The 23,942-nt window shown below is 44.0% G+C and overlaps 1 pseudogene; it reads right to left on the bottom strand.

Moving 5' to 3' along the window:
- LOC103112538 (zinc finger CCHC-type and RNA-binding motif-containing protein 1-like) overlaps positions 1-23,942 on the bottom strand; it is a 53,414-nt pseudogene that overhangs the window by 28,293 nt on the left and 1,179 nt on the right.

The following is a 23,942-nucleotide window of genomic DNA, read 5'->3' as shown; positions in this document are numbered from 1 at the left end:
AAAAGATCAGAGGAGCACTGGACAGTGGCACGCTCAGTTGAACATACAGTTTGTTTGTTTATTCACCATGCTGGGGATTTAATGTAGGAAATTGTAGCCTCAGGCATAAAAGTTTGAAAAAAAAATGGAAACAGAGAAATGGAGATAGTTATAGAGATAGATAGATAGATAGATAGATAGATAGATAGATAGATAAGGAGCCAGGCAGTGGAGCACCTGATGAAGCCCTCACGTTATAGTGTGCAAGGACCCAGGTTCAAGCCTCTGGTCTCCAGCTGCAGGAGGAAAGCTTCATGAGTGGTAACGCAGTACTGCAGGTGTCTCTCTGTCTCTCTCCCTCTTTACCTCTCCCTGTCCTCTCAATTTCTCTTTGTCTCTATTCAATAATAAATATATAAATATTTTTTAAAAAAGAGATGGAGACAGAGAAACTTGCAATACTGCTTCACCAATTGTAAAGCTTTCTCCCTGCAGGTGGGGACCAGGGGCTTGAACATGGATCCTTAAATATTGCAGCATGTGCACTCTACCAAGTGCACCACCACCCAGCCCCTTAATTAAATATCTTTAAAGTAACCCCAAAACTGTGTTGTTCTATAGTTTCCAAAATACTGTGGGAAGCCAACTCTCAGAGTTGCCACACCCCTCAAAAGCATATTCATCTTTTTCTCCCAAACATGTTTGTAAACAGTATCAAGTGAGTGCTTTAGCATAGCACTTACTGAGTGGAAAATTCCAAATGCCTTCTCTTCCCTTGGGGCATTTGGAAAGGTTTCTCTTCTCTCCCCTTCTATCTTTTAAATGTGAGTACATTTATCATTGTCTTTTTATGTCTCCAACATTTTCCACTATGTATTTTTTATAAAGATGGCGGTGGTGCCAAGAACATAAGCGTTCTACCAATAGGATAGGCGATTAATTACAGCTCTTCAGTGAGCATCGATTTCTTAAAGTTCCACATTCACTGATGGGCTCTTCATTTCACTGGTGTTTCCAAAGTCTGAATGTGGAAAGAATAAAATGCCTTGAGAGCTAGGAGCTCATTCACTTGGTCAAGCTCGTACCCCACTGTGTGAAAGGCCTTGGACTGAAGTCCTCAAAATTCTTCGATCAATCAGAACATTGGTATGGGGGGAGTGTCATGAGTGGTGGGGAGGTTCTTTAGTGTTTCTCCACCACACTTTCCTCCCTCCAACCAAAAAATAAAATAAAATAAAGTAACTGGGAAATTGGGCCCAAAAGGCTATTCAATGATATCACACAGGCTTGGAGTCCTGGTTCATTCCCTGGAGTTATGTAAAAAGTTAATGTCGTAAAACTGACTTCCGGGCTTTGGGTTTGCTGTGTCTTTTGGTAAACCTCTTTGTTCACTCCTAGCTGAAGGTTTGGCTGTTGTCTGTCCCTCCAGGGAGTCCATTTTCCTCTTTCCTTTGGAGACCTGAGAGCACAGGTCCACAAAGGACCTGCTTCAGATACTGCTGATCTCCTCAGAGTTTCCTGGGAAAGTCTTAGGAGTTTGCAAGTAGCCATCTTGGTCTGCATCTGTTCATCAGAGTAATTCTACACAAAATCTCAGTGCCCCAGATTTCTTGATAAATGAAGCATTGTAACCCAGAAGGTGGTGCATTGGTGAGACTCTTAAGCATGAGGTCACTGCATAACTCCTCTCTCTCTCTAATAAATAAATCCAGAAAAATATTAAGTAGAAGGTCTTTGTACGTATCTGCTGTGTATTCATGAAGGCCTCACCTTTCCCTGGCAACTCAGCCCTACACTGATATTTACAACTTTTGTTAATTTGGGCTAGAGAGACAGCAAAATACTTTCATGACTGTGGCTCTGAGGCCCCAAGCTGCATCCCCATCACCACCATAAGGGGTATCCACAGTGAGTAACCTGTAATTTGGAGTCACAAATGCCTGGCTAGGCTGTAGCTTTACAGTTCCAGCAAGCCAGAAGTTTGAGGGTGCAGGACTGTGAACTTAGGCCACCCCCCACCCCCCCTCCCCTTTCTGGACCATGGTCATGTGTGCAGGCTACCCGGTGAGCTACCACCAGGCTCCCATCTTTCCTATCACAAGTCTCAACTTGTTGGAAAGACAATGGGACACCATGCATTCCCGGGGTTAGTACTGGCATGCATTCACACCGGAGAAGGCATGCAGGTTCACTAAAGGAAGAGTGACAAGAAGAGGAAACCGGGAGAAAGGGCGGGAGCTCAGGCTGGTGAGCAGTGGACAGCTCCTTGGAGTTCAGGAACGCAGGCTGAGTCCAGCCCATTCATACCGCCCTCTCATCGTTTGTGATTGGCCAGATTATATTTGCCTCCGAGAAGGCCCTTTGTCATTGGCCTTCCCGGCTCAGCGGAAGATAGGTGGCAGTCTCTGGCTCCAGGTACAAGCTCTGGTGGCTTGGCTGGTTTGGGAATAGTGATGGGGACAGAGCTGCAACAATCTGCCTGCCTTCTCCCTTGTGAATGCATCGGTTACTCACTGCGGATGCCCGTTCACACACAGACTCCCTGCCCAGGCCTTCACTGACCGGGATGGCTGCTTGAGCATAAAAAAAAAAATTTCAGCAAAGCTATACATACGCGGGGGGGGGGGGGGGGGGGCGTAGGGGAGCTTCATAAGAAGCACGGGGTTAACAATGCTGCAGGTGTCTCTCCTTCTCTGTGTCTTTCTCTCCATTTTCCTCTTGCTCCCCCTCTTCTTTCTCCCATGCAACACTGTAGAATAAAGTAGGAGTTTTGCCCCTGTGCAATGGCACTGAACAGCCACCCTAACCCAATTTTTCAAATTCCTTAGCTTTGGGAAGAGAGAGAGACTGAGAAGAAGAAGAAGAAGAAGAAGAAGGAGGAGGAGGAGGAGGAGGAGGAGGAGGAGGAGGAGGAGGAGGAGGAGGAGGAGGAGGAGGAGGAGGAGAGGGGGGAAGGGGAGGGGAGGGGGAGGAGGAGGAGAAGAAGAAAGGAAGAAAGGAGAAGGAGAAAGAGGAGGAGAGAAGAAGAAGAAGAAGAAGAAGAAGAAGAAGAAGGAGGAGGAGGAGGAGGAGGAGGAGGAGGAGGAGGAGGAGGAGGAGGAGGAGGAGGAGGAGGAGGAGGAGAGGGGGGAAGGGGAGGGGAGGGGGAGGAGGAGGAGAAGAAGAAAGGAAGAAAGGAGAAGGAGAAAGAGGAGGAGAGAAGAAGAAGAAGAAGAAGAAGAAGAAGAAGAAGGGGAAAGGGGAGGAAGAGGAAGAGGAGGAGGAGGAGGACAAGAGAGGGACACTAGAGCAAAGGCCAGCCATGTCTGGAGTCCTCTTGAAGCTTTCTTTTACTTTTTTTATTTAATTTTTTATTTATAAAAAGGAAACATTGACTAAACCATAGGATAAGAGGGATACAACTTCACACAATTCCCACCACCAGAACTCTGTATCCCATCCCTCCCCTGATAGCTTTCCTATTCTTTGACCCTCTGGGAGTATGGACCCAAGGTCATTGTGGGATGCAGAAGGTGGAAGGTCTGGCTTCTGTAATTGCTTCCCCGCTGAACATGGGAGTTGACAGGTCGATCCATACTCCCAGCCTGACTCTCTCTTTCCCTAGTGGGGAAGGGCTCTGGGGAAGCGGAGCTCCAAGGTACATTGGTGGGGTTGTCTGTCCAGAAAGTCTGGTTGCATCCTGCTATTATCTGGGAACCTAGTGGCTGAAAAGAGAGTTAATATATAAAGCCAAACAAATTGTTGACCAATCATGGACCTAAAGGCTAGAATAGAGCAGATGAAGAGTTGGGGGCCCCTCCATTTTGTAGATAGCTGGTAGGCATATTTTAGTTATATTCCAAAGGGCCTGTGGCTATACTAGTGTTTTTTGTTTGGTTGGTTGGTTTTTGTTTTCTTTTTTTGCCTGAGCCTGAAATCTGATACGCAGGTGGATCCTAATTACTGTCTGGGGAGGTGATGTGATAGCTGGCAGAAGGACCAGAAAGCTGGATCAGGGAAGAGAGTAGCTCCCAAATACAGGAAAAGTATATAAATATTGTTGACTGTAACCCCCATGGATTTGATGTGATCTGGGGCCCATATTCAGCTTAGGAGCCTATGTGACCTCAGAATCCCTAGAGATCTGAGCTCACATTCTATTCTCATGTCTGATTATGACATGTGAAGATCATCTCCCATTCTATGAGGGGTCTCCTTGTTTGTGTGACAGTTTCTTTGGCTGTGCAGAAGCTTTTCAGTTTGATGTAGTCCCACTGGTTTATTTCTGCTTTAGTTTTCCTTGCAATTGGGTTTGTTTCATCACAGATGTCCTTGAGGTTTAGATGGGAAAGTGTTCCACCAATGTTTTCCTCTAAGTATGTGATATTTTCTGGTCTTACATCCATTTCCTTGATCCATTTGGAGTTGATTTTTGTTTCTGGTGAGATAAGGTGGTTCAATTTCATTCTTCTGCATGTTTCAATCCAGTTTTCCCAGCACCATTTATTGAAGAGATCCTCCTTCCTCTATTTAATACTTTGGACCCCCTTATCAAAGATTAGATGTCCATAGGTGTGGGGGTGCTTTATATTACTTTTAAGGTCACCAAATAGTTGATTTTCTCAGCTCTGCTGTCTTCATTTGGCTCTGCTCATTCCTTTTCTTCATCTCTTTCTTTCTTTTTATTTTACAGCCTTCTGCCATGATTCAGAATTAGAAGGGCATATGAAAAGTCACCTTTCTTTGCTTCATTTCTTAATTTCCAACATGTGAGGGGGAGCATTCTGCACTTTTTATATAAGTCCCTTTAGTATTTCCTGCGTTGCTGATGGTAATGAATTACCCTTTGTTTATATGAAAAATCTCTTTGTCTGTCCTTCGTATCTGATGGGTAATTGAGCTGATATTCTTGGGAGGAGGCCTTTTCCAGTTCAAGAATTGATTCTGCAAGTCCTTTCTGCTCTTCAGAGTTCAAGAAATCAGCTCATAGTCTTGTGGGGATTTTCTTCTAGGTGACACTGAGAATACTCTTGCTACATTTAATATTCCTTCTTTGCCATTGGTCTTTGTCAAATAAAGTACTATGTGTTTTGGTGAAGTTAGGTTTGGGCTTATATGGAGATGAGGTTCTAATATTTCTTTAAAAAAGGATTCATATTTTCTCTCTCTCATTCTTTCTCTCTCCCCCTCCCACCATGATACAAATGTTATTCTTAATACTGTTCCTTAGCTTGCTTAGATAATTTTCATTTGTTTTAGTCCTTTTTGATAGCATCACCTACTGTTTTTTTTTGTTTGCTCCTTTAACCTTTGTCTCTGTCTTTCTTTGTGTGTCCCTCTCCTGCTTTTTTTCATTTCTTTTTTTTTCTTTTTTCAGAAAAAGATGTCTAATTTGCTTTTGCTCTCTACTTCTTAACATAAGTTGCTTACTAGTTTCAGATTTTCAATCATTCTTTTTCCTAATATTTATGACAAAAAGTTCAGTCTCCTATCCCACATACATAGTTAACTTAAAACGTATGATAAACTTCACTGTGAAAGGCCCCAATGGACTTATTGCTGCCTGTTTCTTGACTTTGTAAAATGTCTTTCTCTCCCTGTAGTTGATGCTTATTAAAAATGGATTTAGGATATAATATGTGAGGTGATTTAAAGGCAATATGGTGCATGAAGCTGCATTTTCTGCTCTGTCACCTTTGCTGATTTTCTTTTATTTTTCTCTCAAGAAGTTATAGACACAGAATAAAACGGGATCATCTTATTCCAATAAGGAGGATTAGATCTGGTATCAATCTCTCAGGTTTTGGCTCTGAAACAAGACAGATGTCTCATTAATCCATACTGTTAAGTTGTCACTCACTCTTTTTTTTTTAATTATTGATTTAATGATAATCCACAGGACTGTAGGATAAGAGGGGTATAATTCCACACAATTCCCACCACCAGAGTTCTGTATCCCATCCCCTCCATTGCAAGTTTTCCTATTCTTTATCCCTCTGGGAGTATAAAAAAAAGATCTTTAGGGATACAGAAGGTGGGAGGTCTGACTTCTGTAATTGCTTCTCCACTGATATGGGTGTCGGTAGATCGATCCATACCCCGCAGCCTGACTCTCTCTTTCCCTAGTGGGAGAGGGCTCTGGAACACTGTCTCACTCTTTATTTCTGAATCCTAAAATCTAATTCATGTTTCTTCCTCCCTCCTCCCCTGATTGTCAGACTCTTCTTGATCTATTTGTGTCAACAACTTGTAGAGGATTAGCAGATACCTTGGGCAAATAAGGCCTTCAAATTGCCTGCTTTTCCCATCAGCTGTTGACCTATAATTAATCTTCCTTTTTCTAAAAAAAAAGTATCTACATATTTATTAAACAGAAAGAGAGAAATAGAGAATCAGAGCATCATTCTGGCACATAAAGTTCTAGACATCAAATTCAGGCCTTTGTGCTAACAAGGCTGGAGATCTAACACTGCACCATATCAGTAGCAGCTATAATTCTTCTCCTCCCCTTCATCCTCCTCTTCCTCCACTGCCTCCTCCTCCTTTTCCTCCTCATTCTCCTCCTCCTCTCTCTTTCTCCTTCTTCTTTTCTTTTTCTTTTTTCTTTTTTTTTTTTTCCTTCATGGTTATCTCTGGGGCTCAGTGCCTACACTATGAATCCACTGCTCCTGTGGCCATGTTTTTTTTTTTTTCAATTTTTTTTGGATAGGACAGAGAGAAATTGAGAGTGGAAGGGGAAATTGAGATGGAGAAAGAAAGATAGACACCTGAAGACCTGCTTCACCACTTATGAAGCGGCCCATTTGCAGGTGGGGAGCCAGGGGCTTGAACTAGGATCCTTGTACAGGTCCTCATGCTTCATCCTATGTGCACTTAACCTTCTTATTTTAAACCCTCTATGATAACTTCAAATGGGTTTTACAATACTTGTAGTAATCGCATCATTAAGTTTATTCTAAGGGCCAAGCATTGGTGCACCTGGTAGTTACCATGGGCAAGGACCCAGGTTCAAGTCCCCAGCTCCTACTGCAGCAGGGAAGCTTCATGAGTGATAAGTAGTGATACACTTTGCGCTCTTTCTCCCTCTCCCTCTCTCTCTCTCTCTCTCCCTCTCTCCCTCCCTCTCTCCCTCTCCCTCTTCCACTTCCTCTCCCTTTCTCTCCACAATCCGTCAAGCTCTTTAGTTATCCAGGACAAGTCAAGTTGTGAATGTCATCTACCATTACTGAAATATTTGACAGGACACAGGAAACATTGCTTTCATTTCTCTTTCCCCTGTCAATTTCTTTCTGTCTCTTGGCAAAAGTGACTAAAATTAAAAAAAAAAATAAGAAGAAGGCCACCCTAATGTCCTTGTCTGCGAGCAGAGCTCTATGTTCAGAAGGATTTTGATTCCTAAGCAGGGCATGGAACAGTTGGGTGTGAGGTGGCAGTACAGCTTGGCTGGTGACTGCATCTGAAATAGACTCTTTGGGGACAAAGAGAAAAGAGTCAATGTCCTTTCAGTGCCCTTAGGGACCAGATGGCATATTGGCATCATGGGCACAGTGAGAAGATTATTGTCAGTCCTGTGAGTGGTAAAACACTCAGAATTAGGGAGCAGGGGAGAGAAATCCTTTAAGTGGCATTTTGGAAAGAACAGACCTGATAGAAAACAGTGCAGCATGCACTGATGTCACAGAGCATCACAGCAGATGCCAAGCCCTCAGTCCCCCCGGTAGAGCTGAGTATCTTGAATGCCATCATAAGTCTGTGTGATTGACTGTTCTTACCCAAACATTATTATTATTTTTCAATAGAGTGTGGGGAAAGGCCCACTTCTGGGAAATCCAGGCCATTATCTCCATGAGAGTCTGAGAGGGTTGACCCCTTCTCACAGAAGGGGCGGTAGGCAGGTCCCCTGTCAACCCCATGGCTGGTGACAGAATTTTCCAGACTGGGGACTTTCTTGCACATACTTCTTTATTCCTTTTGATCAAAGGCCATATGTTTTCACATACGGCCAACTGAAACCCACCACAAATATCCTGGTTTTGCTTAACTGCCCCCCTTCCTCCTTGCCCCGAGATGCTCATGATTCACCTTTAGAGAAAAGCCTGCCTATGCATGGTGAGCTCATGACCAGACCTAATACGGCAATTTCCCAGTAATGAGCTGGGGGCTCAGACCTCAATCCTTGCACAGGACCTTGAGGTTAGTAATGAGCAAATTCCTGATAGGTCAAGATTTAACCCTGTATAGTGTGTGGCTTAGCCCTTCCCTAACCCTTGAGTATATCTGCTTGCTTGTACACCCAATAAAACGAGTTGTCTCCCTGAAGCACTCCCAGAGGTGTGTTCATCTCTCCCCATACTCGCCCTCATCAGCAGTCCCCGGGATGGGCCATTTCCCCCCTCTTCTATGATCACTGGCCAACACGCAGAGGAGAACTGACCAGCAATAGAGAGAGACAGAAAGAAAGAGACCACAATGCTGGAACTTGCTTCAGTGCAGTGTGGAGCTTGGGCTCAAGCCTGGGTCGCACACATGGCGAAGCAGCACACTGTCCAAGTGAACTATTTTGCCAACCCCGAATATTATTTTCTTTGCTTCCTTTTTTTCTTTCTTTTCTCCAGGGTTATCGCTGGGGTTCACTGCCGACACTATAAATCCTTTGCTCCTGGTGGCCATTTATTCCATTTGAACTGGATAGGACAGAGACAAATTGAGAGGGGAGGGGAAGATAGAGAGGGAAAGAGAAAAAACAGATGCCTGCAGATCTGCTTAGCCACTTGTGAAGTATCCCCCCTGCAGGTGGGGAGCTGGGGGCTCAAACCTTGATCCTTGAGGTTAGTACTATGTGCCCTTAACCAAGTGTGTCACCACCCAGCCCTATACAAATATTATTTTCAATAGACACTTCTTGCTTTAGACTTGGCAATCATAAGTAATGTTTGCTTGATAGACTCATCCCAGTATTTAGATGATGGGAAAAGTCAGATCATCTCTAGAGAAAGACGCTGTTAGCTTCCTTGCACATTGGACATGTCAGGGTTCTTGAAAATGTCTACACATGGATTCTTGTGATGGTGCACCTGGTTGAGTGCACATGTTACAATGTTCAAGCACCCAGATTTCACGAATAGGGAAGCTGAGTTGCAGGTGTCTCTCTGTCTCTCTCTGTCTCTGTCTCTCTCTATCTATCTCCCCCTTCTTTATTTCTGGCTGCCTATATTCAATAAATAAATAAAGGTAAATAATTTGGGGGGGGTCAGGCAGTAGCACAGTGGGTTAAGTGCACATGGCACCAAGCACAAGGACCTGCATAAGGATCCTGGTTCGAGTCCCCGGCTCCCCAACTGCAGGGAGGTCGCTTCACAAGCAGTGAAGCAGGTCTGCAGGTGTCTGTCTTTCTCTCCTCCCTCTGTCTTCCTGTCCTCTCTCGATTTTCTGTGTCCTATCCAACAACAATGTTATTGGTGACAACAATAAGAATAACCACAACAGCGATAAAATGATTTAAAATTTTTTTAAAATTATCTTTATTTATTGGATAGAGACAGGCAGAAATAGAGAGGGGGGACAGAAGGAAAGAGAGACAGAGAGACACCTGCAGCACTGCTTCATCACTCATGAAGTTTTCCCCTGCAGGTGGGGACCAGGGACTTAACCCTGGGTCCTTGCACATTGTAACATGTATGCTCAACCAGGTACGCCAACACCTGGCCCCATGATTTTTTTTTTAATAAAGTATCTACACACTGACTCTGAGAGTCTCAGAGTCTAAGGAATTTACTTGAATACTAAAAAAGTAAGGCCAAAATTTTATTTTTATTTTTTTACATGTTTTTCTAAGCTTTATTTTTTGGATAGAGACAGCCAGAAATCAAGAGGGGAGGGCAAGATAGAGAGAGAGAGAGACCTACAGCACTGCTTCACCACTCGCAAAGCTTTCCCCCTACAGGTGGGGACTGGGGGCTTGAACCCAGGTCCTTGCACATTATGGCATGTGTGCTCAGCCAGGTGCATCACCACCCGGCCCCTAAGATCAAATTTTTGCAGTGCTCAATGCCAACTCCTTGAGGCTGACTGTCAAGTCATTGTTCACACTGTACATATCCCTCCCTTCTCCAGGGCAATGCCAGTGCATTCAAACTCTTTCTTGTTGGGTAATTGTGCAGATGTGGTCAAATATTGGCAGGGCTCACAAATCATTATTATTTCCATGCAAGTTTTATTTACAGATATCCACCACGTTATCCCCTCAGGGTATTGCTAGCTTAGTTAAAACCATTGCAACAGTTGCTAGGATGCTTCCACCTTCCCAGCATGCCTTTTGCCTCTTTCCACCCTCTTTTTCTAGCCAATCCCGTCCTGACTTGCCATTTCTGGAATTTCTCCCATAAAAGCCCTCCTGCTTCCACTTTCTCTCTCTTGCTTTTTTCCTCTCTTCTGCGACCCAGAGAAGGGCTGCTAGGCATAGTGGGAGGCGGTCATTTTGCTAGCTCCACGTGGCCTAAACCTCCCTGCTCTCGCCCATTTTTAGGGTGTCCGTGAATAAAGATTTGTGTTCCCGCTCCACTCTGGTCTCTTCTCTCTCCCCCACGATGCAACCAGACACATTCTCCTGAATTCCTCAGGTCTGGAAAATGAAGCCCAGGCTGCTTCTGGAAATTCTCCAGATTCAAACAGCTGGCTAATGGCAAAGGCTGGAAATCAACCCTCCAGTATTTGGATAGTAGCTTTCTAGAGCCTTTTTCCCTTCCAACATGTGTGTCCCAAGAGCTAACCAGTCAAGTACACAGATGAATGTGCACATTAAAAGGTTAAATAGGCAGGTGATAGTTCATAGATTCAAACATTCTGGAACTTTGAATATTTAACATTTAAGCATGAATACTTTATCACTATGCTCATATGGATTCTACCAATTAATTATATACTCATGAAATGAGCATTAATTCAGAAGTTAGTGTAAAATCCTTAATTCATAGACCACAGACAGGCTTTTGTGTACTCCAAGAGGGACAAGACCACATCATGTGCATTTGTTTCTGGGAAAGACAGATAAGATGAAGAAACTCACTTTCAAACTTCTAAGAAGGCTGGAGTTAAAACACAGCATGCAGGAACTGAGAGACTGGGAACACCAGGAGCCTAGAAGGCTCCTCTAATGAGTACTCTGCACAGGCCAGTGTCTCACCGTTGGCTTTTCCTCAGAGATGTTAGAAGAATCAAGGAGTGTCTCCGAATGGCCATGAGGAATTCAGAAACCTGTGACTGGGAGAGTCAGTCACAACACCAGCTTACTTGGAAAGGTGCCTGTATTGCCATGTTTGTGACCCAGGTTCAAATCCACCACACATACACACCCCCATGGCAGAGAGTGGAAGAGTGCTGGGCTAGTGTCACAGGATCACAGGAGAGAGACTCTGGGACTCTCGGAGCCAGAAGGCAATCCCACTGTGTGTTATATCAGAAGAGCAGCTGTATTATACTCACCAAGTAGGGTGGAAACAGGATGTGACATAGAGAGGGTGGAGTCAAAAAAGAATGCAAACTAGTGGTGGAGAATAGGGTGTGACTAGGAGAGTGGGTAGAGCAAAAAGAGAGTTCGAACCAGTGGGATTAAACCAATGCAGGGCAGTTCCCAGGTAACACAATGATTATGTAAATAGACCACAGTGATTAAGCAGTGCAACAGAAGGGGTCTTAGAAGCAGAATTTAGAAGCAGACCAACAGATGAGAGAGACACCTGCAGACCTGCTTCACCACCTGTGAAGCGACCCCCCTGCAGGTGGGGAGCCTGTGGCTCAAACCCAGAACCTCACGATGCTGGTCTTTGTCTTCGGGTCATGTGCTCTTACCCCACTGCACTACTACCCAGCCCTCCTAGTTCAAGTTTTACTTGGCATTTTCTCTTCTGTTCTTGTTTCATAGGTTCTGCCTATGAGTGAGATATCTGCTATTCATCCTTCTCTTCTTGACTTATCTCACTTAATGTGCTTGACTAGTTTGGTTTTTTAAAATTTTTTATTTATAAAAAGGAAGCATTGACTAAACCACAGGATAAGAGGGGTACAGTTTCGCACAATTCCCACCACCACACCTCCGTATACCAACCCATCCCCTATTAGCTTTCCTGCTCTTTAACCATCTGGGAATATGGACCCAAGATCTTTGTGGGATGCAGAAAGTTGAAGGTCTGGCTTCTGTAATTGCTTCCCCACTGAAGAAGGGTGTTGACAGGTCGATTCAAACTCCTATCCTCTCTCTCTTTTTCCCTAGTGGGGAAAGGCTCTGGGGAAGCAGAGCTCCAAGGCACATTGGTGGGGTTGTCTGTCCAGGGAAGTCTGTTCACATCCTGCTAGCATCTGCAACCTTGTGGCTAAAAAGAGAGTTAATATACAAAGCCAAACAAACTGTTGGACAATTATGGACCTAAAGGCTGGAATAGTGCAGGTGAGTCTTTGGGGGGCCCTCCATTTTGTAGATAGCTAGTAGGCATATTTTAGTTATATTTCAAAGGGCTTGTAGCTATACTAGTGTTTTGGTTTTTATTGTTGTCGTTTTGTTTTATTTTCCTGAGCCTGAAATCTGATATGCAGGTGAATCCTAATTATTGTCTGGGGAGATGATGTCATGGATGGGAAAAGGACCAGAAAGCTGAATCAGGGAAGAGAGTAGCTCCCTAATATGGGAAAGTCGTATAAATAGTACTGTAAACCCCATCAATTTGATGTGATTTGGGGCCCATAATTAGCTTAGGAACCTGTGTGACCTCAGAATCCCTCTAGATCTAAGCTCACATTTTGTGGTCATGAGTAGGAACATTCCATGCTACCCCAGTATCATCCCATCTTCCTCAGGTGTAGCATAGAATATGGTGTCCATATTCTATGGTGTCCATATTCTATTCATCCTCCCTTTGGAGGATGGAACATTCTCTACCACTGTTGAACCAGGTTGAGGGTAAGGTCCTATGGGGGCCCACAATGGGGTATATTTTGTTGTTCTTGATAGAGATGACCAGAAACAATGGAGAGAGGGATGTTTTTGAGGTCTAGGCCCATCAAGTCTGTTTGGGAGACTTAGGACTCCCTGATTAGGGCCCCAGCTGGCAGAATGGCCTGGTAGTGACTAAAGAGTCATCGTTAAATTATGCCTGTCTCTTGCCTTTATTCAGCCTTTGCAGTCCTTGCTTTGCCAAGGTTAGCTTTGGAGTGAGTGAGAGAACTGTAATAAGAAGTAGGTGAGGAGGGTATCTAAGTCTAAGTGGACACTATTTCACTATGAACTTGATACTGACTCACTACAGACTATTGTGTATTTTTGCTTTCAGGTATATATTTTGCCCTAATTTATAGATACATGTGAACATATGCTCTATCTTATGGGACCTGGTTTATATCTAGGATTTGGGACTTTGTTAGGAAGTGAACCTCCTGGAATGGAATTAGAGACTACCATGAAAGGAAAGTTCTCACCTGAGTGATGAGGGTGAAGGGTTGGCAATCCATGCCTGATGTCTCTGTACATAGTCTGCGGTGAAATATGCTGAGATGGTACTTGTTGCATTGATTAGGTTAGAATCAGCAGATGCAATGTCATTTGGTCTGACTTGAGAGAAGCATGCAGGGAAATGAGCCCCACCCCAGAGGTTCCAGGATTGGGAGAAACATAGGCTCTATAGAGGAAGCGGGAGATTCCTGTTGTCTTAGGGTTTAAGAAGACAATAGATAGTTATTGCGATAATCACATTGTTGGCAATTGGGTTAACTTTGAAATATCCCTTTGTTAGGATTTGCTGTATCATACACACCCTCACCATATTTCATGTCCTTTGACATTGTTAGCATATAGCTATGCCACCAGTTGCTTTTGTTCTCCCTGGACTAAGCTTTTAGGAGAGTCAACATATCAAAGACTCAGCCTATGTATTAAAAAGACTCAGTCTGTGCTTTAAAAAGTTTGAGACATTCAGTCAATTTTTCCCCTCTCATATTATTTAAATATGGATTTATATGACTGAAAATTGATAGGAGTGTACATAAATGCCATTCCCACCACCAAAAGTCTGTGTCCCACCCCACCCCCAGTCCCATGAAGCTGAACATTCATCCTCACCCTCCAACCAGGGTTTTTTCTTTGGTGCTCTATGCTTGACCAGTTTTTGTTTTGTTTTTCTAGGTGATTTCTTTTTTTAATTAATTAATTTATTTAAAAAGAGACATTAACAAAACTGTAGGATAGGAGGGGTACCAATCCACACAATTCCCACCGCCAGATCTCTATATCCCATCCCTTCCCATGATAGCTTTCCCATTCTTTATTCCTCTGGGAGTATGGACCCAAGGTCATTGTGGGTTGCAAAAGGTGAAAGGCCTTGCTTCTGTAATTGCTTCCCCGCTGAACATGGGTGTTGATTGGTTGATCCATACTCCCAGTCTGCCTCTCTCTTTCCCTAGTAGGGTGGATCTCTGGAGAAGTGGAGCTCCAGGGCACACTGTTGGGATCGTCTGTCCAGGGAAGGCTTGACCAGTTTTTAACAAAATCAAAATCACTGTCTCTTAAATCCACACGCCAGTAGCCATCAATGTATCTGGGTACCCAAGCATCTTACATTTTAGTTGTATGAAGGTAGCAAATAGAGCATTGAAACCTAGCTGCAGAGTACAACAAAGATGTAGGCATCCTCATCTGTCTGCACAACCCAAAGCATTTACCCTGACTGAGAATGACAGTATTCCTTTCTTCCTCAGAGCAGAAAGTATGCCTCATATAGGAGGGAATTCCCCACTGTAAATGTATGAGGAAAGGGTTTTCCTGGGGCTGGCCTGGGGCTCAGCAGGATGGAGTGTGGTTTGAATAGAATTATCTGAAAGCTCCATGCTGGGAAGATAGCATTAATGGTTATGCAAAAAGATTTTCATGCCTGAGGCTCTGAGGTCCTACATTCATTCCTTAGAACCACCATAAGTCAGAGCTGAATCATGCTCTGGTGTGTGTCTCTATTATTCAGAAACACACACACACACACACACACACACACACACACACACACACACACACACACCTGCACTCACTCCTTTCTTTTTCTCTCCCTTTCTTTCTCTTTCCTTCTTGCTTCCTCTCACTCTTTTTCTTTCTTTCTTTCTTTCTTTCTTTCTTTCATTCTTTATTTCTTTCCTTCTTTCTGTCTTTCTTTCTTGCTCACCTCTGGTTCAGGGAATTGAACCTGGGACTTCGGAACCTCCTGCATGAGAGTCTCTTTGCATAACCATTATGCTATCTACCCTTCATCACCACCCACCTCACATCTGTATATATTATCTGGAGGCCTATTCTGGAAACTGAAGCCTTCTGAGGAAAAAAAAAAAAAGAAAAAGAAAAGGAGAAAGAGAAGGAGGAGGGGGAGGGGGAGGGGGTGGAGGGGAGAAGGAGGAGGACTCTTTAGATATTTTTCTACCAATTCCCATGGAATTTTTGGAAAACTGAAAACCAATGTCCTGTTTCCCTCAGTGTAATTTAACATAAAGGAAATAAAGAGTAAGTGCATGGATGTACTTTGATTTTGTACAAAGTAGTGGGCTACAAAGATGAGCCCCCAGGCTTCTCTTTCTTCCTTCCTCCCTTTCTTTCTTTCTTTCTTTCCTTCTTTCTTTCTTTCTTTCTTTCTCTCTCTCTTTCTTTCTTTTATTAATAGTAAATCACAAGATTATGAGATTACAATGTGTAGTTCCACACTGCACCCAAAGCTCTTTGTCCCCATCTTCCCGCTTCCCAAAGATAGCCATTTTAATTCTCACAAGTTTTAGAAAGTTTGCTTGCTTCTGTTTTTTATTTTTCAGGTTCATGTGTATCAGTTCTCTAGAGTCCACATAGGAGTGAAAACATCTGGTAGTGGTAGTGGTCTCTCATCTCTTATTTTTTTAAGCATAATCACCTCTAATTCCATTTTGTCCCAAAGGATACAGTATCATCTTTTTTTTCATTATTTTTTTATTTTGGAATAGTGTTTCATGGAATATTTATCCCATAACGTCTTTAGCCAGTCTCATCTATTGATGGGCATTTAGGCTGCTTCTACTTTTTGGCAGCTTATTGTGAATAATGCAGCTGTGAACATAAGGGTGCATATGTCTCTTCTAATTAGTGTTTCAGTGTCCTTTGGACAAATGCCTAAGAGAGGTATTGCCGGATCATAATGTAATTCCGTTTTTATTTGCTTAAGGACTCTCTGTACAGTCTTCCAAAGGGGCTACACCTGTTTGGATTCCCACCAGCAATGTAGCAGTGTTCCTGCTTCCCCATAATCTCTCCAATACCTGTCATTTCCTGTTTTGTTAATATAAGCCATTCTTTCAGGTTTGAGATGACATCTCAGTGTAATTTTAACTAGACCTTCTCTGATGAGGAGTGGAGCATTTCTTTATGTGTCTGCGGGCCATTGTTGTGCAGATGTCCCCTGCCAGGATAGCCTGAGGGTGCTTCATCCCGAGCTAGTGCTCTCTAGGTTGGAGAGAACTCAACTGGAGCCGATCTAGGCTGCTGCATGGGAGAGGGATCAGGAGATACACTCTGGAACTCTCGGAGCTGGAAAGCAATTTCCAAGTGTCTTTAATCAGAAGAGCAGCTGTATTTATACTCTCCAAGTAGGGTGGAAACAGGATGTGACATAGAGAGGGTGGAGCAAAAAGTGACTGGTGGAAGATCAGGGTGTGACAAGGAGAGGATCAGGGTGTGACAAGGAGAGGGGGCGGAGCAGGTGAGAATTCTACCACTGAACCACCAATGCCCTGGAGGGAAGGTGGTGCTTTATGTAAATGTAAAAGTGATTTATGTAAATAGACCGCAGCTTTGAGTGGGATCACACTAATCTCATACAGACATACTGGTGTTTAAGCCAGGGGGAGCTGGCATACTATCCAACAGTCCCCCAAGGCTCCGCCACTCTACACAGAGTTATACGGTACCCTTAAGTGCTCTCCCCAAGGCTCTGCCACTTCCCACAGAGATATATGGTACTTTCAGGTGCTTTCCCCAACCAATCCTGTCCCGACACATCACTCCTGGGTGTTGACCTATAAAGCCCTTCTACTCTCTCTCCCCTCTCTCGCTCTCTTGCCCACGGTGCAGTAGCCTGGGATGGCTGTTTTTGGCTGGCTCCACATGGCCTGAACCACCTGTCTGACCCAACAATAAAGGATTGTGCTCCCTTTCTTTTTCGTACCTCTCCGCTGCATCCCACCACCGCCAAGTGACAGGCCATGTCTTGTTTGGTTCTTTGGCCCACTTTTTGTTGGGTTATTTTTATTTCTTTTGCAGATTTCTACCAATTCTGTTAGATTTTTTTCATCTTTATTTATTTGCTGGATAGAGACAGTCAGAAATTGAGAGGGAGGGTGTGATAGAGAGGGAGAGAGACAGACACCTGCAGCACTGCTTCAGCACTTGTGAATCTTTCCCCCTGCAGGTGGGGGTCAGGGGCTCGAACTTGTCTCCTTGTGCACTGTAACATGTGTGTTCAACCAGGTGTGCCACCACCTGGCCCCCCTGTATAGATGTTTTGGTACCGGTTGCTTATTGGGTGCGCGGTGTGCAAATATCTTTTCTCAATTACCAGGTTGCCTGGTTATCCTTGTTTAGTTTGCTTTTGATGTATAGAAGCTCTTTAGTTTCGTGCAGTCCCATTTATTTACTCTTGTATTCATTTCATGTTCAGGATGTTGAGTATCCAAAGGAGTCTTTGATGTGAAGATCCTGCAAAGTTGTACCAACATTTTCCTCTATGAATTCTATAGTTTCTGACCTAACATCCAGGTTTTTGATCCATTTTTATTTTTTGAAAAAAAAAAAACAGGGTCCAGGTGGTGGCACTCCTGGTTGAACATACATGTTACATTATGCAAGGACCTGGGTTTGAGCCCCCAGACCCCACCTGCAGGCAGAAAGCTTTACGAGTGGTGAAGCAGTCTTGCAGGTGTCTTCTCTGTGTCTCTCTGAGTTCTGGCTGTCTCAAGCCAATAAATCATAAAGGTAATTAAAAAATTAAAATCAGACAAAAATTTTTATTTTATTTATTTACTTATTTTATTTTTTTGGTTTATCTTTTTACATTTTTTAATTTTATGAGTGAATTAATATTGACTTACAAAATTGTAAGATAATAGGGGTGTGATTCCATATGGTTCCCACCACTAGAGTTCTGTATCCCATCCTCTCCATTGGAAAGTGTAGTTGTTCTCCTAAGGTCACCAATATAGGCTGATTCTATAACTGTATCTATATATTTGTACATATATATTCCCCCATTTTCTTTTTTTAATAGTCCTGTCTCTACTTCCTTTCTAAGTCACCTCTATACCTCTTACTACTTCTGGGTGTTTTTCCCTTTTTCCTTCTTCTCTGTCAGATAACAGAAACAGTACCTGGCTTCTCTTTCATTGATGAACACGAGATTCCTGGTGACAAATGCTTTGCTATTTCATTGATAAACACAAGATTCCTGGTGGAAGAGGGATCAGGAGATACACTGAAAGCCCTGGTTTACTTCTGCTAGCCTTTACCCCTTTGGGAGTATGGACCAAAATGATCTTTTTGGGTGCAGAAGCTGGGGGTTCTGTCTTATGTAATTGCTTCTTCACTGAACATGGGTGTTGGCAAGTGGATTGATACCTTCATCCTGTTTCTGTCGTTCCCTTGTTGGGGTAGAGCTCTGAAGAGGTGAGTTCCCAGGACACACTGGTGAGTTTGTCTGCCCAGGGAAGTCAGGATGAAATCATAGTAGTATCTGGAACTTAGGGACTGAAAGGCAACAAGAGATCCATTTTGATTTGACCTTGGTGTCTGGTGGTAGGTGGTAGGCTAGCTTCACTTTTCTAAGTGTGGCTGTCCAGTTTTCCCAGCACTATTTCTTGGGATCTTCTTTACCCCCCCCCTTGAGTGGTTTTGACCCATTTGTCATATATAAGGAGTATCTATATGTCTGGGTTCATTTCTGGACTCTGTTCTACTCCATTGATCCAAGTGTCTACTTGTATTCCCATACCATACTGCTTTAACTACTATTGCTTTGTAGTATCAACTGTAACTGGAAAGTGTGATGCTTCTATTTTTATTTTTCCTTTTTTCTCATCACTATTTTGCTTATTCATTTTTTTTAATTCCACCCAAAATTTTTGGGCAGGGACTTCAATGCACTTGAAAAATGCCATTGGGATTTTGATAGGGACTTCACTGAAATTGTAGGTTCCTTTTCAGAGAGTGGTCATGTTAGTAATATTTACTCTCCCAATTTAGGAGCTAGAAATGATATTTCATTTCTGCTTGTCACTCTGTTTCTTTTAACAATGTTATAAAGTTTTTCATGTAAAGGTCTTTTACTTCCTTCATGTGATTCACCCCAAGATATTTTATCTTTTGGGGCTCAATGGTAAATGGGATTGAATCTTTTATTTTCCTTTTCTCTGACTCCTTGTTTGTATACAGAAATCCCACAGACTTATGGATATTGATAGTGTACCCTGCTACTTTACTGAATTTATTAAATATTTCCAGTGGTTTGGTTTTCTTGGTGGGGGTTGAAGTCTTTGGGGGTATCCTAGGTCTATTATCATGCCAGCAGCAAATACTGATAGTTTGATTTCTTCCTTTCCAATCCATATGCCTTTGATATCTCTTTCTTATCTGATTGCAGTGGCAAGGACCTCAAGGACTATGTTGATTAACAGTAGAGATAGTGGACATCCTTGTCTGGATCCTGATTTTAGGGGAAAGTTTTCAGTTTTTCCTCAATGGGAATGATGCTAGCTATGGGTTTGTCATAAACGCTCTTGATTCTACTGAGGAGTAGTCCTTCTAGTCCCAGTTTCTGGAGAGCTTGTGTCATAAATGGGTGTTGGATCTTACCAGATGCCTTTTCAGCATCAATTGACAAGACCATGTGATTTTAATCTTTTTGTTGAGATGGTGGGTTACATTGACTTATGGCCGTTGAACCATCCTTGTTACTACCTAGGGGTGTATTCACACTTGAGAGCAGTCAGCTATCAGCTATGGGCAGCAGTGAGGCTGGGGAGCAGTCAGGTGGCAGATAGTATTGAGCTGGGAGCCTGGGATTACCTTCCCTGGATGTCACATCACAGTCTAGGGAAACACAGCTGGAACTACACCCTCCCCCCCCCACACACACACACTGTATCCCCATAGGTGGGCCTCTTTACTGCAGACCCCAGCCTGAGTTTTCCTATATCTGGACCCCCGTAACAAGACCTCATCTCCCCACTCATCGCCACAGTCCTCTATGGCTTCTGTGAGCCCAGGATTATTCAGTAAGGAAAGAATGAAGCTAAAAAGAGCAGTCTTCTCTCTGCAGAAATGGGATTCTGTAAAAATAAATAAATAAATAAGTAAAAAGAATAACAACAACACTAAAACATCTTACAACTTCTAGCCAGAAGTTGCAAGGCTGCTGCCATGGCACCCCCCCTCCAGCCCCTCCCTCAGCACACCCCATTCTCATGGCATGTCCCACAGCCCCTCTGAGCCAGCAAGGCTGTCTCCCATCACACCCACGAAGTGCAGCGCTGGAGCAGATAGACGGGAAATCACACCTCGCAACAATCTGCTTGTCATTTAGCAGACGCCGCCGCCACTGCTGGTATAAATGTCACTGAGACAAGATGCTGGTGCAGAAGGCAGCTGCCAGCCCTGCCTCCCAGCTTCCCTGTCTCTGCTGAGCCCCCTAATAAAGGGGGGGGGCATGGCTTGAATGCTGAGTATATGGAAGCAGAACTCTCTAGAGTCTAGTCACAAAGAGGTGTCTGGAGAAAGGGTCTGTTGGGGGTTCCAGGCAATGAGGGGGAGCCCGAGGCCCACCCCCCACAAGGGCAGATCAGTGACTGATGGGAGGCAAGGGGTATTTCTCTGTGTTGGTAAGCCAGGTCCTTCTGTATTGGGGGATACTGGCCGGGGTCTAAGGGGAGCCCACCCCTCACACCCCAGGGGCCAGTATTCTTCCAAAAGGAGGATACTTCATGGTACCTTCTTTAAAATTTTTTTTTCACATTTATTTATTTATTGGATAGAGACAGACAGAAATCAAGAGGGAGAGAGGGTGATAGATAAGGAGAGAGGCAGAAAGACTCCCACAGCCCCTGATTCACCACTCGTCCCCCCTGCAGGACTCAAACCCCAGTCCTTGAGAATTGTAACAGGTGCACTCAACCAGGTGTGCCACCACCTGGCCTAATCATAGCACCTTTTTCAAAAGGATTACAAGGGATTCTGTGGTCTGGTGTGCAGGATACAAACTTTTTCTTACAAAGATGTGAGGTAGACATCTCTCAAAAGAGTATTAAGGTGTAAAGAAAGCTTGTGGGGGCAGAGTCCACCACGGTCATGAAGACCAAAGTCACATACGTACACCATTTTTGCTCTTAAATCTCCACCCTCAGGGGCCTTATACACATTACCATGTGCAAGGACCTGGGTTTGAGACCCCACTCCCCACCTGCAATGAAGTAGGTCTGCTGGTGTCTCTTTTCCTCCCTAACTCCCCCTCCCTTCTCAATTTCTTTCAACCCTATCCAATACAATAGAAAGAAGGAGGGTAAAGAATGAAATAATTGGCCACCTGGAGATTGGATCCCCATCCTCTTCACACCTGAGCCAGCTTCCCATTGGTCCACTGAGATCACCTGTCTTTCCTGTTGGGTGATAGCTTTCTGGGTGTGGTGACTTTTCTAGGACTCTTCTCACTGTGTAAAAGGTGCTTCCTTTGTGCTCTCCCAAAAATGTCCTACTACTTGCCCTGTGCTGCCTTTCATTTCTTCCCCACCAGGAAGGGGAACCATGTGAGAACATGAAACAAAGTGACCTTGTCATGGCTGTCTGTAGCTCCATGTTGGTATGCTTCTAAAAACCCCTTCTGTTTCATTAGTTTAATACCCCCTGCTTAACACTGTATTCTATTTACATAACTACTGTATTATATTTACATAACCACGGCTGTAGTCTATTTACATAAATCACTTTTACATTTACATAAAGCACCACCCTCCCTCCAGGGCATTGGTGGTTCAGTGGTAGAATTCTTGCCTGCTCTGCCCCCTCTCCTTGTCACACCCTGATTTTCACCAGTCACTTTTCTCTCCACCCTCTGTATGTCACATCTTGTTTACACCCTACTTGGAAAGTATGTAAGGACAACATTGTTCACTTTAGTTAGTTGGTAGTTGTGTTAGTTTTAGTCTAGCTTGGCTTAGATTGCACTGCGTCCTGCATGAATAAAGAGATACTGCGTACAACCCAGCCATGAGTCCCGGGTCGTCTGTCTCCTCTCGAGAAGCCAGACAGCTCCAGGCCTCCTGTCCTTTAGAACTGTCTCTAAAACTTTCTCAGAGAGTGGCTGCCAGGGTGGTGATCACAGGACCTGCCCCTACAAGGGTGCCTTGAGAAGCTTGGGTTCTGTCTCTGTCCCTGGCAAGAACTCAGGGCAGAAAGGCCCTAACAACCCTGCAGAAGGTGCTGGAAGCTACCTGAGAGCCAGGATGGGCAGAACAGGCCTCAGAGGTGCCCATGACTTCTGGGACCCACTCCTGTAAGAGGGGCAAAACCAAGGGAGTGGGGTTGGGAGAAGAGACAGGAGTCCCAGCGAACACAGAAGAGCACTACTGGGCCACGGAGAAGAGGGAGGATGAGAGTAAAGTCAGGGAGGGTCTGTAGTAACTTGAAAGTGTGGTCCTGTCTGGACTGGGGTGGGCTTCAGGTTGAATGAGGGTGTGTGCTCAGGTCCCTGCATCCTAGAACCCACAGTCTTGCTCTAGGCTTCCATGGGGGGGCTTCCTGTTTATATGTACAGAGCAGAGGGTGTGTACGATGAATAGGAGCTACAGTGTAGAAAGACCTTTGAACAGAGACCAATGGGGAGGTAAAGATAGATAGATGATAGACAGACAGACAGACAGACAGACAGGGAAAGGGCACACATCAGCCTGAGGTGGGGAGCAGAACTAAGACCAGAGCTAGTAGAGCTCTGTACTCTGTAAGGGCAGGAAAGCCCAGCTATACTCTTAGGAAAAGCCCCAGTGTGTAGCTTCTCTGAAAGACAGAGAGTGAGAGAGAGGATTTATTTTGTTTGATTTTGTTACCCTTGTTGTCCTAGTTGTTGTTGTTGTTGATAGGACAGAGAGAAATGGAGAGAGGAGGGGAAGACAGAGAGGGGGGAGAGAAAGATAGACACCTGCAGATGTGTGTCACCACTTGTGAAGTGACTCCCCTGCAGGTGGGGAGTCAGGGGCTTGAACTGGGATCCTTACGCAGGTCCTTGTGCTTCATGCCATATGTGCTCAAACTGCTACGACACCGGGGAGGTTTTACTTTCTACCCACCACAAAGGAAGCTGCCCTGTGGATAGTCAGTCACACAGGAAGTTGTGAGATGCCAACAGCCACTCCTTCTCTTAGGGGCCTAACCAAAGAACAACTAATTAATTTATTTTCACCATTATGATCACCAATGGTCTGTGTTCCCATCCCCATCCCCATCCCCACCCCCACCCCCAGAGGTAACCACTAATCCCATAATCTTGAAAATAGGTTGATAGATTTTTTTTCACATTTATTTAATTCTTTATATTCCACAGATGAACAGAACTATTCTGTAGTGTCCTTCACCTCCTTACTTGCTTCACTGAGCATCATCTTTTCCAATTCCATCCACTTGATCCCAAAGGACACTATACCATTCCTTTTTATTGCTGAATAATATCTTATAAAGTATGTGTCCCATAAATTTTTTTTAAAAGAAAATTTTTATTAGCGATTTGATATAGAGCTACAAAATTACATGTCAACAGGGGTATAATTCCACACGTTCCCACCATTGGAGTTTGGAATCCCAAGCCCCTCCATTACAAACAACCGCAGTTCTCCTGAGGTTGCAGACATGGATTAACTGTCATGTCTACAACTATCCTTCTACTCCTTTTTCTTCCAGGTCC

Source organism: Erinaceus europaeus, chromosome 2, assembly GCF_950295315.1.
Source record: "Erinaceus europaeus chromosome 2, mEriEur2.1, whole genome shotgun sequence".
Classification (NCBI taxonomy): Eukaryota; Metazoa; Chordata; class Mammalia; order Eulipotyphla; family Erinaceidae; genus Erinaceus; species Erinaceus europaeus.
This window is presented reverse-complemented; position numbering and strand designations above follow the sequence as displayed.